This window comes from Tasmannia lanceolata, unplaced genomic scaffold, assembly GCF_043159265.1.
Source record: "Tasmannia lanceolata isolate RefF3 unplaced genomic scaffold, GAP_Taslan_0.1 ptg000012l, whole genome shotgun sequence".
NCBI classification, from domain to species: domain Eukaryota; kingdom Viridiplantae; phylum Streptophyta; class Magnoliopsida; order Canellales; family Winteraceae; genus Tasmannia; species Tasmannia lanceolata.
In genome coordinates this window covers 56,008,784-56,025,208 of record NW_027518689.1, presented here as the reverse complement: position 1 = coordinate 56,025,208, position 16,425 = coordinate 56,008,784, and the positions used below count along the sequence as shown (strand labels likewise).

General features: G+C 40.6%; 1 long non-coding RNA gene across 1 annotated transcript in view; it reads left to right on the top strand.

Moving 5' to 3' along the window:
• Positions 1-13,663, top strand: part of LOC143887464 (uncharacterized) — a 100,737-nt gene extending 87,074 nt beyond the window's left edge. The window contains exon 4 of the long non-coding RNA XR_013254195.1: positions 13,270-13,663. This is a non-coding gene — a long non-coding RNA (uncharacterized LOC143887464). The remainder of the gene's footprint in view (positions 1-13,269) is intronic.
• The last annotated feature ends 2,762 nt before the right edge of the window (positions 13,664-16,425 follow it).

The following is a 16,425-nucleotide window of genomic DNA, read 5'->3' as shown; positions in this document are numbered from 1 at the left end:
TCAAGCTTGGGAATCACAACCAGATTGAAGACCTCTGGCTTTATTCTTTTTTTAAAAACCCCATATTAGATCAATAAGAACGTACACCAAACAACTAAAATGGGTAGAACACGCAGATCTTGAATTCTAGCACAACACTCAGACTAAAAAAAAATTAGCGATGGGATGAAATTAGAATTCTCAAATTTCATTCAAATCAAAGCAAGCATAGAGAAATCCATTAAGCAAAAATAAATAAAATACAATCCATTAATAATTCCTAAAAGGAAAACCTAAATCTAAGCTTGAATCATCATTTCATCATAGTAACTTGAACACAACGTAATAAACAAAATCATACCTGAAAAATCAAATCAAAGTATCGAGATACCTTGAATCTGCTCTGATCCTTCTTTTCTTCCTCTATATTATGCTTAGATCCATGCTCTTCTCCCTCGGTACTGAGATTTATAGACACAGATCTGATGAAATCTGCCGGATCTGAAATAATTCCACCGGATCTGCGACAACTCCACCGAGCCCGGCTGATATGATTAAAGAAATGAAAATCCTCTTTCTTAACCACAACCGATTAAAAAATGAGATGCTAGCCGGATTCTAACCAGATTCCAGTAGAAACCCACCGGAAAAGATGAATTCCAAGGGTTGCGGTTTCTATTTAGGGATTTTAAATGATAAAAATGAAGCTATGGTGTAGATCTGGGGGAAATTGCAGATCTAGCACTAAGGGAGATGGAGAATAGGATTGAAATCAACATAGATCTAAGATTTAATAGAGACAAAGTTTCAGATCTAGGATTTAAGGCAAGGATATGGAGCTAGGGTTTAGAGATTGGAGTAGAAGAAGAGGTGGTGTGATCGGTGATGAAAGAAGGAAGCACAGGTGGATGAGCTCTCAAAAATTGGTGGTCGGAGCTCCGGAAATCCGTCGGAGAAGATGAAGATTGGCGAGATTTACTTTCCCTCTCTAAATTTCTCTCTCTCTCTCTCTCTAATTTTCACGAGAAAATGAACAGTTTTTTCTTTTTTCTTTAATTTTTTTTATATATATAAACAGAGGCCGGGATATTGGCACTACCGCAAATTGATGGGTGCGCGGAAATTTATGAGGCGCGCCCGCCAATTTTGTCTTATTCGACTTGGGTGCGCTCATCGTAGGATATCTCACCCCCCTTCTCACCTGGATACCCCCCTCTGCAGATAACTCACCCCCCTTATACATTCATACCACACCTCTTTCCTGGCTCGCCCTATTTGCCATTTCTCGGCAGATTTTGTTGAAACTTTACAGGGGCCCTGGTGGGACCTTAAGCTACTTCAGGGTTCAATTTGGGACTCCCAACTCACCGATTTGACGAGGCTTTGCACAAGCGACGCAAACTTGGGTTTGGTCAAAATGGGGTGTCTACACCATGTGGTGTGTTGGTTCCTTCAATGATTAACTTGTCTTATCACAACACTTCATGGTAAATTGATTAGTATCCAAAAACATAATTAATTTAGTTTGAGAATCATCAAAACAAGATAGGAGGATGGACCCTTGGGCTTACACCCTTGCACTCACAGAAGTTATCACGGTAAAGGAAATCACAGAAGCTTGTGAAACACCGGTTATCTGGCAACACAACAATGCACCCCAAGGGCTTACCTTCATAAAAAAATCTCCAACGGAATTTTCTCCATTGCCTGCCAATCCTTCTACCGTCATGAGGGTACTTCTCCAGGAAAAGAAGTTGTTCTTGCTTGCACTCCGTCTGCCTCTTAACCCTCTGCCAAGGAGTTGGAATAGCAGAGAGTACTGTGAATACCATCAAGGCAAGGGACACCAAATTCATAAATGTCCCGCCTTGAAACATGCTATCCAAGACCTTCTCGAGAAGAACCACTTCATCATCCCATCAGGGGCGAATGTTGCCCTCTAAGGGTCGTAGCTCCAAGCGGGAAAGCAGAGGCATTCACACTTTTTCCTCAGGGTATGATTACTGATGCTGGCAAGGCACAATTCTGAAACTGGTTGGATACTTTTATCCCACTCCTTACTCCTCCGGATACAGACTTCTTGTATTCTGAGTCAGACTCCTTGTCTGATTCTGACTCATCTTTTGAAAAAAATATCAAATGTGAAAGAGCCCGACAAGGGCGCGTCAGTTAGTTCTTCTTCTGATGTATCTCGTTTTGCAGATCAATAAAAGAACTTTCTTTGTACTCGCTTTTATCTCTCGATTATTATGAAGTAAATGCTTTAAAATATAATGAACAACCCTCCTCAAACGAGGATGCAGATGAAACAATCCTCAAGGTTAAGTAATTAACCAAGCAAGAGGAGGAGCGTCGAGCAAAACCTTTAAAAGATGAGTTTGAAATTATTAACATAAGCACTGAATCCCTCCTTCAGGGGATTAAGATTGGCAAACCTTATCCCCTGAACAACGTGCAGAATTAACCAAATTGTTAAAAGAATTCAAAGAAGACTTCGTCTAGTCTTACGAAGATATGCAAGGATTAAGTAAAGAAATTATCCAGCACCATATCCCTCTCTTACTAGAAGCCAAGACAAAGAAGCAAAAGCTCAGAAGAATGAAACCAAAATGGTTTCTCGAAGATCAAAGATCAAGAAGCTAAAAGCAAGATTTCTAAAAAGTGTTCAGGTATCCTGAGTGTTTAGCAGACATTGTTCCAGTACCCAAGAAAAATGAAAATGTTCGATGTTATATCAACTTCAGGAATCTCAACAAAGCCTGTCCAAAGGACGACTATCAAAACAGTGGAACACTGAATATCAAGAATCCTTCGAAAGATCAAGGGTTGTTTGTCATCTCCCCTAATGTTGTCACCAGCTGTCGCCTCACAACTATTCGTCAAAATTCAGCATCATGGACACTACTCTAAAAGTTTGTCAAAGACAAAGTTGTCGCAAAAACAATTACCTGATACACCTACTGAAGATACAGAATTGAGCCGTGAACTTCCAGAGAGGGGAATATGGTGCTTAGATAATACCGAACTCATGTCTTCAATCATAGGGAAAAAGATTAGACTAAACTGGTCTGACCCCTTCATCGTTGATAAAATCCTGTCCGGAAAAGCCGTTAGAATTCTTGACCAAAATGGAGATAGAAATTTCAACTTACTAACCTCGATCAAATCAAAAGATATCAAAAGCCTCCATGTATTTATCAGAGCCTAAAATGACTCAGCTACAAAAATTTGAAACCACTTTGAAGTTGCCTTCAAACTACGAACTACACGAATCTGATCCCAACCCCTTTGGGGTACGTAGGCAGCCTGGCAAAAACTCGGGTTTGTCACCGTTTTTGGCAAAGCCAACATAAATCATCCCCCTTTGATCATTTTTCCCACAGAAAAGCCTTGAACTACAAAAACTCGGGTTTGTCACCGTTTTTGGCAAAGCCAACATAAATCATCCCCCTTTGATCATTTTGTCCATAGAAAAGCCTCAAACTACGCGGACCTGATCCCAATCCTTCTTTGGGGTACGTAGGCAGCCTGATCATTTCAGGCTCGGTCACAGTTGGTGAAACCAACAAACATTTTTCATGATCCCCACAAGTCTTCCCAATGTCCAGAACAAGAAGATCTGAAGATCCGCTAAGTCGAAAACCTGAAAAGGCGGCTTAGGCAAAAATTAGGATCATCTCACCTGTAGAAACAAAACGAAAACATGTTTCTAGCAAAAATAAAGGTGCAAACGGTCTGTTAAGTTGAAAATTCGCAAATGACAACTTAATTGTTGGCAAAGCATACCTTCGAAAAGAACAGATGAAGAGTTCTTTGGTCCAAAACAAGATGAGTTAATACTTCAAACAATCTAAAGGGTCTTTGGACCATGATTGAAAACCAGAGGCAGGGAACACTGCCTATGCGTAAGAACATTCAAACTCATCTATCTAGGGTTCGACTTACCTAAATAAATCAATAGTATTTGTTTCAGTAATCGAGTCTCCCTCCTTTCCTCCCTACATGGGAATCCAGAAAAGAGAAGTTCCTTTACCTCAGCTGAGTCAGTTGCCCAGCAAAGGTAATCATACGTTGAAGGAAAACACAGGGATTTCTCCTATCTCAGAAGGTCAAGCCCAGTACTCCAAGTACAGGTCTCAGAAGGTCAAGATCTAGTTTGGTACTCTGTGTACAAAAAAAGAATGTTTAGAAAGATATAACCTCGTGATCACGAGTGCTCAGAAAGAACCTTTTTTTCATTACATCAAAATTGCTATCCTTATTTCTTACCTTGTATTAGTTTTCTCTTGTCTATGGGAATAAATACACTAGAGACATTTTGTATTATTAGTCATAGAAATATGACTAATAACACAAAATGCATGATCAAATCGTTAGTAAAATCATGCCAGGGGCATTTTGCAGAAAATCAAGATTATCCTTTGCTAATAATATAAAATGCTCAAAAATCCAAGTTGTTTAAAGAACTATACTAGGGGCATTTTTGTACAAATACCCATCTAGAACAGGTGTCTATTTATACAAAAATACTCTTTATTTCAATAGAAACAACACAAACAAATTGCAGATAAAAGTAAACAAGTCAAAGCTGATCCATATATCAAATGTATGTCTGATCAATCCAAAAGATAAAATACATCTCATCTCCAACTGGGGGAATAAAAAATCATTGTTCATCAGTAGGGTCTGTCAAACCATGCTCTTGAAGATCCTGGACTACATTTGAGGCGAACGACAGGTTTACTCTCAGCTTGGAAACCAAAGACTTCCTTGACTCTCGAAATCCCTCAGCTGGCCTCTCTCCATGGTGGTGCTCTAGCAAGTTCATTATCAAATCAAGGACTCCTGGAACTCCCGCCATTTTCAGCTCCTTTCATTGATGTTTCATCTGTGAATTCCAAGAATCTTTCAGCGATAGATCAATCAACTCTTTGGGCACTCTGAGTCTTCCAAGCACATTTATTCAGTATCCTCCCAGCAGAGTTGAGTTGTTTTTGCTCCCGAATAACCAAGAATTCGTATATCTTTCCCCGTAGGGTCTGTATAAAGCATGCTAAAGGCAACCAAATGCCTCCCAAAAATCTTTTCCATCGGGATCCCATGACCCTTGGAGACAATCCAATATATCTTGCATCATCCGTGGCAGAGTCCACTCACTCGAAAGGAGTCTCATATCATGTCAAAATCTAATCCAGGGCACGAAATCGTCCAAATTTCTCCCCAGCTAAGTGTATCAGTATTCACTCCCCATTGGAAATATTCTAAAGCAATGGTCTGTCATCCGAAACCTCTCTGACAGAGCCCGGTTTACACTCCAATGTCACTCAGAGACTCATGAGAGTCCTCGTCATCGTGACACTTATCCAAAAGATTGGGAAACCCTGGTTTATCTCTCGCAAGATCAAATACCAAAGCCCTTCTCACCAGTAGAGTCAAGATAAACAAACGTTTGTTAAGGGCTCCCTGAATGAGAACCCTTGCTCGGGCGATCCATCTGTGAACGGATTCATCAAATCATGGTCAAAGATGACCGATTCTGACTCTGATTGATGGGTGTTTACATCCCCTTCAGATTCAATTCTCTAAGCAGTCGGTATAACATCGGTTCCCTCAACATAGTTAGGATCACCATCATCAGAATCAATCCCGATTGACTCTCAGCCAATTTACGGCATCCTAGGAACCTTACTAGCTTCGATAGCTTGAACGGTCTTCCTCACCAGGATTGACACAACATATTGTCCTAGGTCCTATTATCACCAAACCTCACATCCCCAGAGAGTCGTTCGAACCTAGTCTTTTAAAAGAATGTATGTTCCCAGATTCTCCAACATGATATACCCAGCGGCATTTGCAATCAAATCCTCAGCGGACTTTGTACCAAAACCCCCAGCAGCATTTGCAACCAAATCCTCAGCGGACTTTGTACCCAAACCCCCAACGGCATTTGCAACCAAATCCCAAGCGGACTTTGTACCCAAACCCCCAAGATGCGTTTGCAACCAAATCTCGAGCGGACTTTGTACCCAAATCCCCAGCGGCGTTTGTAACCAAATCCCCAGCGGACTTTGTACCCAAATCCCTAGCGGAGTTTGGAACCAAATCCCCAGCGGAGTTTGTACCCGCGTCCATAACAGAGTTTGTCACCAAACCAGGCATTCAAAACAAGCAAAAGCCCCATGAGGCATCATCCCCAGGGAGTCATTCGTCCAGTCCTTAACAACAGGCATACGTTCTAAGAGTCTCTAGCTAAAATCCCCAATGGAGTTTACAACCAAATCCTTGACGGAATTTGTACCCAACCCTTGATCGACACAAGCTCACTTGCTCACTTGGTCGATTCCATTGGCCTTAGCTCACTCGCTCACCTGGTCGATGGTGAGGCCTTAGTTCGTTCGCTCGCTAGACCAATCCCTGATTGACACAAGCTCACTCGCTCGCCTGGTCGATTCCATTGGCCCTGGCTCACTCGCTCGTCTGGTCGATGGTGTGGCATTGGCTCGTTTGCTCGCTAGACCAATCCCTGATTGACACAAGCTCACCCCCTCGCCTGGTCGATTCCATTGGCCCTGGCTCACTCGCTTGCCTGCTCAATGGTGTGGCCTTGGCTCGTTCACTCGCCAGACCAATCCCTGATCGACACAAGCTCATTCGCTTGCCTGGTTGATTCCATTGGCCATGACTCACTCGCTCGCTTGCTCGATGGTGTGGCCTTAGTTTGTTCAATCGCCAGACCAATCCCTGATCGACACAAGCTCACTTGCTCCCTTGGTTGATTCCGTTGGCGCTGTCTCACTTGTTCGCCTAATTGATGGTGTGACCCTGGCTCATTCGTTCGTAAGACTAATCCCTGATCGACACAAGCTCACTCGCTCGCTTGGTCACTTCCATTAGCCCTGGCTCACTTGCTCTCCAGGCCAACTCTTAACTTTTCAGTTCATCCGTAACCAAGTCAATGCTCTAATAACCCTTTCAAACCAAAGTAAATCCATTTCCACATGGTATCTAAATCTGAGCGAACCAGTTACGACGCGTTAGTCCTCCACAGTAAGTCCGTTTCACCGTGTTAACCCTCCAAATCAAGATAAATCAAATCCATGCAGTGATCTTGCAATTTCAAATCATAGCCCGAGCAAGTGTATTTGTACGCGGTATCTCGTCAAACTCATGTATACTGTCGAGGCACAGTATCATACCAAAAATCATGCATACCATCCGTCATATCATTTGCCAGGTGCCAAGTTGGCATTCCTGTCATCAGTGTCCGCACTGGATGTCAAAATGACATCCCCAGAGGTACCTCCCCAAATCAGGTGTCCATAACCTGACCCAGAGGTCCCTCCGCAAGTCAGGTGTCCTAAATCTGACTTCCGATGACCCTCCCGGCTGTTAGTAACGATGTCCATCTCAGGGCTCGTTCTAACAGTCATCTTTTCAAAACCCCATCGGCGAGAGGTTTCCACTCAATGACCTGACAACAAGACTCCTCAGTGAAGGTTGTACACCTGAGGATCAGATGTGAATCTTGCAAGCTTATTATTAGTCTCCGTTCACAAATTTTACTGTCTCCTTACTTTGTCACTCAGGTGACTTGCACTCTCTACCAAAGAGGGGCATCTGTAAACACCCAATTTTGTTAAGGAAGTATTAGTGATAGGTGACGCGAGGAAGAACCTTATGACGAATTCCAGAGCACCAGTTGTGTTTCTCTCAATCTCTCTTTAGGCTACCAAACGATTTTCTAAAGCCGTTTTCAACCACCGAAAGCTTGTAATAACATGGCACCCACTTTTTTCGACGAACCCAAAGTCTGTTCACATGGCACCCGCCATTTACAGCATCCATCGGTAAACCCGTCTGCACACGACATTCTAAATCGGTAGGTCAATTTTGGGTCCAATCTCTGGTCCATTGGAAAGCCCTGGAGAAAAGGAATCCAACGGACCTGACCTCGTACGAATCAGAATCCAATCGGAAGAGATGTGGACGACCGAAGACAAAAATACTACAGGACGAAAAAGCCGTTCCCGAATTACCGGAAAGCCAGTTTTGACGCAGCAAATTTTTTTTTCATCAAACCAGAAGCCTATCTACTCAGCACCCGCTATTTACGGCACAAACTAATAAGTCCGTCTACACACAAGATTCCCAATCGGTAGGTTAACTTTGGGTCTGAAAATCTCTTTTGGCATCCAAATGACACCCGACTTCCCGAAAGCACCCAATTTCTGGTTCATTGGAAAACCCTAAAGACAAGGAATCCAACGGACTTTACCACGTGCGAATCGGAGTCCAATCGGAAGAGATATGGACGACCGAAGTACCGTTAAAACACGAAAACACTACGGGACGAACCAAGAGAGGACGAAATAGGGGGGTGTGGAGTGACATCACCCACCTTTTTGGGGGTGATGTCACCCCCCAAATAACCGAAATACCCCCCCCCCTCTCCACTATAAATAGAGGAGAGGGGGTAAGGGATTTATTCATTCCTTCTCCTCCCTCTCTCTCACTCTCCCTCTCTGGTGTATACTCTCCCTTTTTCAAGCCTTAAACCCTTGCAGAAAATCAGAAAAAACCCTAGTTATCTTGCTTTAGTAGAGAGAAAGTAGAGAAACACTAGGTAGCTCTTTTCGGACGTCGGCATTCCGCCAAATTTACAAAGGTTCAGAGCGTCTTTTCCTTTTTGCGTCGTTGTTCTGCTGAATTTCGCAGAACTACGAGCTACTTTTCAATAGTAGCGCCGATGTTCTGCTGAAATCTCAACAAACTCTGAGGCGATTTGATAACACAACGCCATTATGCCGCCGATTTCTCCGCAGTCTCGGAGGTTTTTCTCAAACAGGCGCGGTTACGCTGCCCAATTTTCACTCGTAGATGTAATTTATTTATTTTTCAGTTATGTGTTTACAAAGAGGGGTTGTAAAGTAAGTTGCAAAATCAGGTTCTGCTGCAAGCAACTTACGATACAAACCTAAAACAAGGGTAATCCATTCACTTTTTCTGTCGTACAATAAGTTGCGAAATCAGGCTCTGCTGTAAGCAACTTACGATACAAACCTAAAACAAGGATAATCCATTCAGTTTTTCTGTTGTAAAGTGAGTTGCAAAATTAGGCTCTGCCGCAAGCAACTTACCATACAAATATAAAACAAGGGTAATCCAGTTACTTTTTTTTGTAGTAAAGTAAGTTGAGAAATCAGGCTCTGCCGCAAGCAACTTACGATACAAACCTAAAAAAAATTTAATCCCTTTACTTTAAAGTTGTGTATTTACGAAACTTATAGGGTGGGCTTCATCATTCGTGGTGTCAAGCCCCTCTTTATGCCTTTTACTAACTATAACACTTTACAGCTTTCTGCACAATTAAGGTACGAGGTTGAGATGTCACAAAAGTCGTTCCGATACGGCCGATACCTTGTGGCGTAAATCCCTCCGACTTGCTCTTTACTTTATGCAATTTACAGCTTTCTGCACAGTAAAGTACGAGGTGGTTACATCATAGGATCTCGGGCGCATAAATTGCCCCCTGAACTTACGATATAAACCCCTTTGCTTTACTTTTCCTTTTTGTACAGTCATTTTCTATTTGATTTAAGTTAACCTGATCGTGAGTAGTTGCGAGTTCCTTTCGGAACCATAAACAACTTACAATACCGATCAGGTTAATTGTCGCTTATTTTCGTTTTCTTTTGTAAATTCACTCCATTTATATTCGGAATTAAGCATAATCTAATAAGGGAAATAAAATAAAATCCTTTTATTTTAAATCCTTCCAAAATGCCAATCTAAGTTAAGAGACCGGATTAAGCCGGACGAGAGGGGTGCTTAATACCTTCCCCAATTGTAACCACAACCCTTACCTGGATATCTGTAAGGACCGTGCCTTAAGCAAACAGAGTAAAATATAAGGTTCTAGGCCCAGAACAAAGGAACCCCTGATTACTATTCTTCTAACGAAATTCGAGTCGTTACTCATTTCCTTGGAAGAATAGACACATGTCCTAGGCCCTAACCTAGGTGGCGACTCTGAGCTTCTCTAACATACGAAGTTAGGACTACAATCCCGAGTTCTCAAGTAGCGCAGATCAAATAACACCCCCTCTATTTAAAACCCGATTGTGCTGATCCCTTGCCGTCCTGCGCAACAAGGGAAAAAACCGGTTCCCACAGTACGGAGAACCTTGTGAAATCTTTACTGATCATAAGCCTCTGAAGTATATTTTTACTCAGAAAGAATTGAATATGAGACAGAGGCGTTGATTAGAACTATTGAAGTACTACGACTTAACCATAACCTATCACCCTGGAAAAGGCTAACGTGGTAGCTAATGCTCTAAGTCGGAAGTCCTCTGTGAATTTCGCAACCTTGATTACTTCTCAGAAGCGTATTTTGGAAGACCTTCAAAGAGTGGGAATAGAAATCTGTGGTCCCAACTTTGGAGTACTGATGGCAGTACTCCAAGTTCGACCCACATTGCAAGAAAGAATCAGAATAGCTCAGGAATCCGACCTAGAACTTTGTAAAATCAGAAATAAGTTAGAAGAAGGTTCTGAATCTGAATTTTGAATTCACAATGAAGGTATCTTGATGTTTGATAACAACATTTTTGTTCCGAATGATTTTGCTTTGAAAAATGAAATTTTGAAGGAAGCAAATAGTTCACGTTATTCTGTACACCCTGGAGGTACGAAAATGTATAAGGATTTGAAAGGAAATTTATGGTAGACTAATATGAAGAGGGAAATAGCTCATCATGTATCTCAGTGCCTAACATGTCAGGTGATTAAGGCAAAACATTAGAGACCACCCGGAACGTTGCAACCACTTCTCATCCCAGAATGGAAGTGGAAGGAGATTATGATGGACTTTGTGTCGGCTCTACCTCGTACTCCCTCAGGCAATGACTCCGCGTGGGTAATTGTGGATAGATTAACAAAGACAACTCATTTCATACCTATTAGAACAGGCTTGGCACCTGAAAGGTTGCCCCAATTGTATGTTGATCAGATAGTTAAGTATCATAGTGTGCCTAAAGTCATTGTATCTGATAGGGACACCCGCTCTGTATCTCAGTTTTGGAATAGTTTGCATTCAGCAATGGGATCTTCCCTTAAATTCAGTACTGCTTTTCATCCTCAGACAGATGGACAATTTGAAAGAACTATTCAGATTTTAGAAGATATGCTCAGGGCTTGTGTTATGGATTGGAAAGGATCTTGGGATGATCATCTTCCCTTGATTGAATTTTGTAAACCCAAGGGTGCAACCTGATGAACACATTATGTGTGAATGGTAGTGGTAGGATGCATGCATATTTTATGTTTTAAGCGGTGCTACTAAGGTATTTTTGTTGTTTTTGTTGTTTCACGATTTTTATTGGAATTATGAAAGAAATTGAGCTTAACATATGAAAATAGTGAAGAAATGACCAATTGCCATGAGAATCCAAAGTTCCAAGATGTCTTAGTTGGCCGAATTGGCATGATGCTTTAGTAGGATCAAATTGATAATGCCACACCCCCTTATTTTGCTTTGAAAGATGAAATTTCAAGGATGGATGATGAAAAACAAGTGAAGAGAAAGGATCTTAATTCCAATGGTTGAGATTGAAATGATCAAGAGAGGAGATGAGAATTATTAGTTGTTTATGTGCATTACAAAGGGTAGATTTGCCATTTGCGAAAGTATATGGCATGGTTGCAATTCATTCGAAAGATAGGGACAGTTTGGTCCTTTTATGCACATATTTCTCAACTTGGAAACTTTCCATTATTTTTCTACCATTTATAAAGTTGCTTGACAAAATAATTAGAAGGTTTTAGACAAACCTTTGGGAAGGAAAAAAAAAAGGAAAGCAACCTATGTGTTTTTTTAGAAGAGATATAGAAAGCCCATTCATGCCTTAATCTTGTCTTTTCATTTGTTTCCTAAGATTAGCTTTTTAATTTCCACCTTACATCTTTTTCAATCACTTAATTTAGCAACCCTTCTCAACTAAAATCTATATATCAATCTCTCTTGAACTCTCTCCCATCTTCTTGAATTTTTAGTCTCGTCTCGTCTCGTCGCGTCTTCAGCAGTTTTTTTAATTTTTTTTTAAAACTTCAACGGACCATAACTTCTTCGTTTTAGCTCCGATTCGCGCGTGGTCGGATCCGTTGGACTCGTATCGACGAGAGGAATCCGATAAAGGCTTGAAGGAGGATAATGATTCAACTATTGAAGGAGAAAAAGAATAAGTTTTTCTTATTTTGCTCTTTATTTTAAATTATAATTTGATATATTTTTGCTTTCAATTTCAATTAAAGAAGAGTTCTATTTGTTTTCTTTTTCCTTCTCAAGTTCTTATTGGCAATTCTCTTCTTTCTACTTTTTATTTTTGTTTCTTTGACTTTCTTCATGAGTAACTAAATCCTATATACTTAGGGTTTAGATGAAACCATGGGGAGGGAGAAAGGTTTTTCATTAAATTTAATGGTATGAAATTAATGGTTTATAATTGTTGCATACCAATCATTCATGCCATTGGCTTTCCCCTTTCGTATGAGTGATTGTTATGAACATTATAAATATTTATATAGCCTTTAAAATTGGAGTGTGTCTTTGATAAATTACTCATGAGCAATGACATCCATTGATCTTATTTCCCATAGACTAATTATCAAATATACAATTCAATACACAAAAATTATTTGAATTAATTAATCTAATCCAAGCCCATGGTGGATTCTAACCCTAAGTACTCTTTTATATTGAATTAAGGTTTTTACACTATTCCAAATTACTTTTGCAAATTTTCAATTAACTTAGGCCCTTAGAATTTTGGTTATCTAATTAAATTAGATAAGTAGTTAAAAAAGATAATTAGAATTTTGGTACACTTTACCTATATTAAGATTTTAAATCAAAAAGATCTTAGTTAAATTTGATTCTTAGATTGATTAGAATATACGCTTATATAGAGTATCGCTCCGAGGTCAAATCCACGGAAATCCTGAGTCCATTCCAGGCAACATTATATCATAGCTAGTATTCTAATCGGTACAAGAATAGGATTGACAACTAGATTTCTCTTCCCTGAGTTCGACCCGTATTTACACGATCCGTGCACTTGCGGTTATTCAATATCTCAATCAAGTTTTTGGCGCCGTTGCCGTGGAAGAGAGTTGCATTAGAATCTTAATTATTCGAAGTGTTAGATTAGTAGTTATTTTTAGTTTAGTTATATTTTTTGTTTCTTGCCTATCCATCTCTCTTACTTGGTTTTCTTGTGTTTATGACCGTAGGTTGGGTGCGGAACTCGGCCAATCGACTAGAAAGAGCAAATCGGTTAGAGACGGCGGAAGACATCGAACCAAATCCAAATCAAGTAGTCATGGCGGAAGAACAAGAGCCGCCAAAGAGTTTACGCTATCGCTTCTATCAGGCCCGAACCGCGCAACCTTCTTGCATTAGATTGCTGATTGCACAGGGCAATAATTTTGAGCTAAAATCGCAATATATCTCTTTGCTTCCTCATTTTCATGGCATCCCTTCGGAGGATGCTTCTTTATTTTTGCGTGAGTTTGAAGATGTATGTGGTTTGATTAAGTTGCAACAACTTACGGTTTGATTAAGTTGCAACAACTTACCGATGATGCGGTAAAGTTGCGGTTTATTATGTTTTCACTCAAGGATGGAGCCAAAATGTGGCTCTATGGCTTACCAACGAACTCCATCACCACTTGGGAGGAGTTCGCCGTCGCTTTCCTAAAAAAGTTTTTTCCATTACATAAAACTAATAAGCTTAGGAACGATATCTTACAATTCAAACAAAAGCCATTAGAGTCATTTTCTAAGTTTATGGAGAGGTTCAAAGACCTACTCCGAGAGTGTCCTCACCATGGAATTGATTTGTGGCACTTATGCCAAATTGTTTATGAGGGCACAAATTACCAAACAAAGCAACTTCTTGAATCCATGTGTCCTAACGGTTTTACATCTTTCACGGATGAGGCCGCAGCATGGAACTTCTTACTTGATTTGGCGAAAAAAATGAGAGAGTGGGAATCCACTCAAGACGGTGAGAGAGCCACTTCAAGTAAGGGATTTCTAATAGAGGATGCCATGGCAAAAGAGGCCCATCTTGATAGCCTTATCAAAAGACTAGAAGCGATAGTTGTCAAATGACCTTCACAAGTTAATCAAATTGCACATAGTGTTCCTATGTGTAGTTGGTGTCAAGCCACGGACGATGTCATGGAAGAGTGCCCAACTCTTCCTAAATTTGGTAATTCTAATGAGAATGTAAGTGCTTTGTACTCTAATAATCCTTATTCTAGCACATATAATCCGGGATGGAGAAATCATCCCAACTTTTCATGGAGTCAAAGTGGGCCATCTAACTTCCAAGGCCAAGGCCAATTCGGCCAACCTAGGCCCACCTTCCCTCCAATTTTTGTTCGGCCATCCCCTTCCCCTCCTACTTTTCAAAACCCCATGATTTAATGTTTCAAATCAGCAACCGCCGGGTTTTCAAAAACAAGGAGAGTCGGAACACATAGCTTCCTTAAAAAAATATATAGAACTTCTCACTAGCACTTTCATGACAAGCCAACACAACATGGAGAAGTAAATCTCCTAACTTGCCATGGCGTTGCATGAGAGGGAAAAGGAGAAGATGCCAAGTCAACCCGTTCCTAATCCAAGGAACGTGAATATGAATGTGAATCAACAGGTACCGCCAAATCAGTTGAATGCCATTCAACCAATTTTGCCGCCGCAAGAGCCCTCCAACGAATGTAATGCCGTATATGCTTTAAGGAGTGGTAGAGATTACCACAAGGAGGAGGTCAGATCTGAACCTTCTATAGATATACAAGATACATCCAAAGAGGTAAGAAAAGACTCCCCTCCAACAGGCTCGATTGCGGAATCCAAACAGGTAAGTGAAGAGCAGGTTGTTTCTCCACCTGAAAATGAGTATGTGCCTAAAGCTCCTTTTCCAAGGAGACTTGCTAATAATAAGAAGGTGGATGCCATGGATAAAATTTTAAATGTGTTTAAACAAGTGCAAATTAACATTCCTTTATTAGATGTGATTTCTCAAGTTCCTACTTATGCCAAAGTGTTGAAAGATTTGTGCACACAAAAGCCCACAACTAATGTGCCCAAGAAAGCTTTCTTGGCCGCAAATATAAGTTCCATCTTGTCTCAACAAATGGTGGCTAAGTATAAGGATCCAGGATGTCCTACTATTTCTTGCACTATTGGTAACACAAATATTGAACATGCTCTTTTGGATTTGGGTGCAAGTGTAAATCTCTTGCCTTTTTCTGTATTTAAGCAACTAGGATTAGGAGACCTTAAACCAACCACCATCACTCTTCAATTGGCGGATAGATCAATTAAAACATCCAAAGGAATGGTTGAGGATGTGTTAGTTAAAGTAGGTGATTTTTTATTTCCCGTAGATTTTGTTGTGTTAGATACCGAGCCTGTTGCTAATATGAAGGAACAAATTCCTATCATCCTTGGTAGACCGTTCCTTGCCACTAGCAACGCTCTAATTAATTGTAGAAATGGATTAATGAAATTATCTTTTGGAAACACATCGGTTGATTTTAATGTCTTTAGATTGGGTAAGCAACCAAATTTTCATGAAGAAATCAATATGTTCCTGATGATATTGTTTCTAACTTTGCAATTGATTTTGATGCAAGATTCCAAGAATGCTTGGATGCAATAGGAGATGATGGAGGAGATGACTTCTTTTCTAAAGCTTTTGCCATTCAAAATGTGGAGCCCGTTGGACCACTCGCAACATCTCTCCCAAAGACATCAATCGAAGAAGCATCACAGTTGGAGTTGAAGCCCTTGCCTTCTCATTTACGTTATGCATTTTTGGGTGATAATTGTACTTTGCCTGTAATAATTGCTACGGACCTAACCTCCCCTCAAGAGGAGGAACTCATTAAATTGCTAAAAGATAACAAGGAAGCCATATGTTGGACAATGGCCGACATCAAAGGAATTAGCCTCACATCCATCTCGTTGAGGGTACCAAACCTTCAAGGGAACATCAAAGAAGGGCTAATCCTGTGATGAAGGAAGCCATCCAAAAAGTGATTTTAAAATGGTTAGATAATGGGATCATTTATCCCATCTCGGATAGCCAATGGGTGAGTCCTATCCAAGTAGTGCCTAAGAAGTCGGGAGTCACGGTTATACAATCCGCCACCAATGAGCTTATTCCAACTCGCATTCAAACGGGGTGGCGGGTTTGTATTGACTACCGAAAGCTTAATGCCGCTACTTGGAATGATCACTTTCCTTTGCCTTTTATTGATCAAATGTTAGAAAGGTTAGCAGGTCATGAGTATTATTGCTTTCTTGATGGATATTCCGGTTACAACCAAATTCCCATAGCTCCTGAAGATCAAGAGAAAACGACATTCACATGC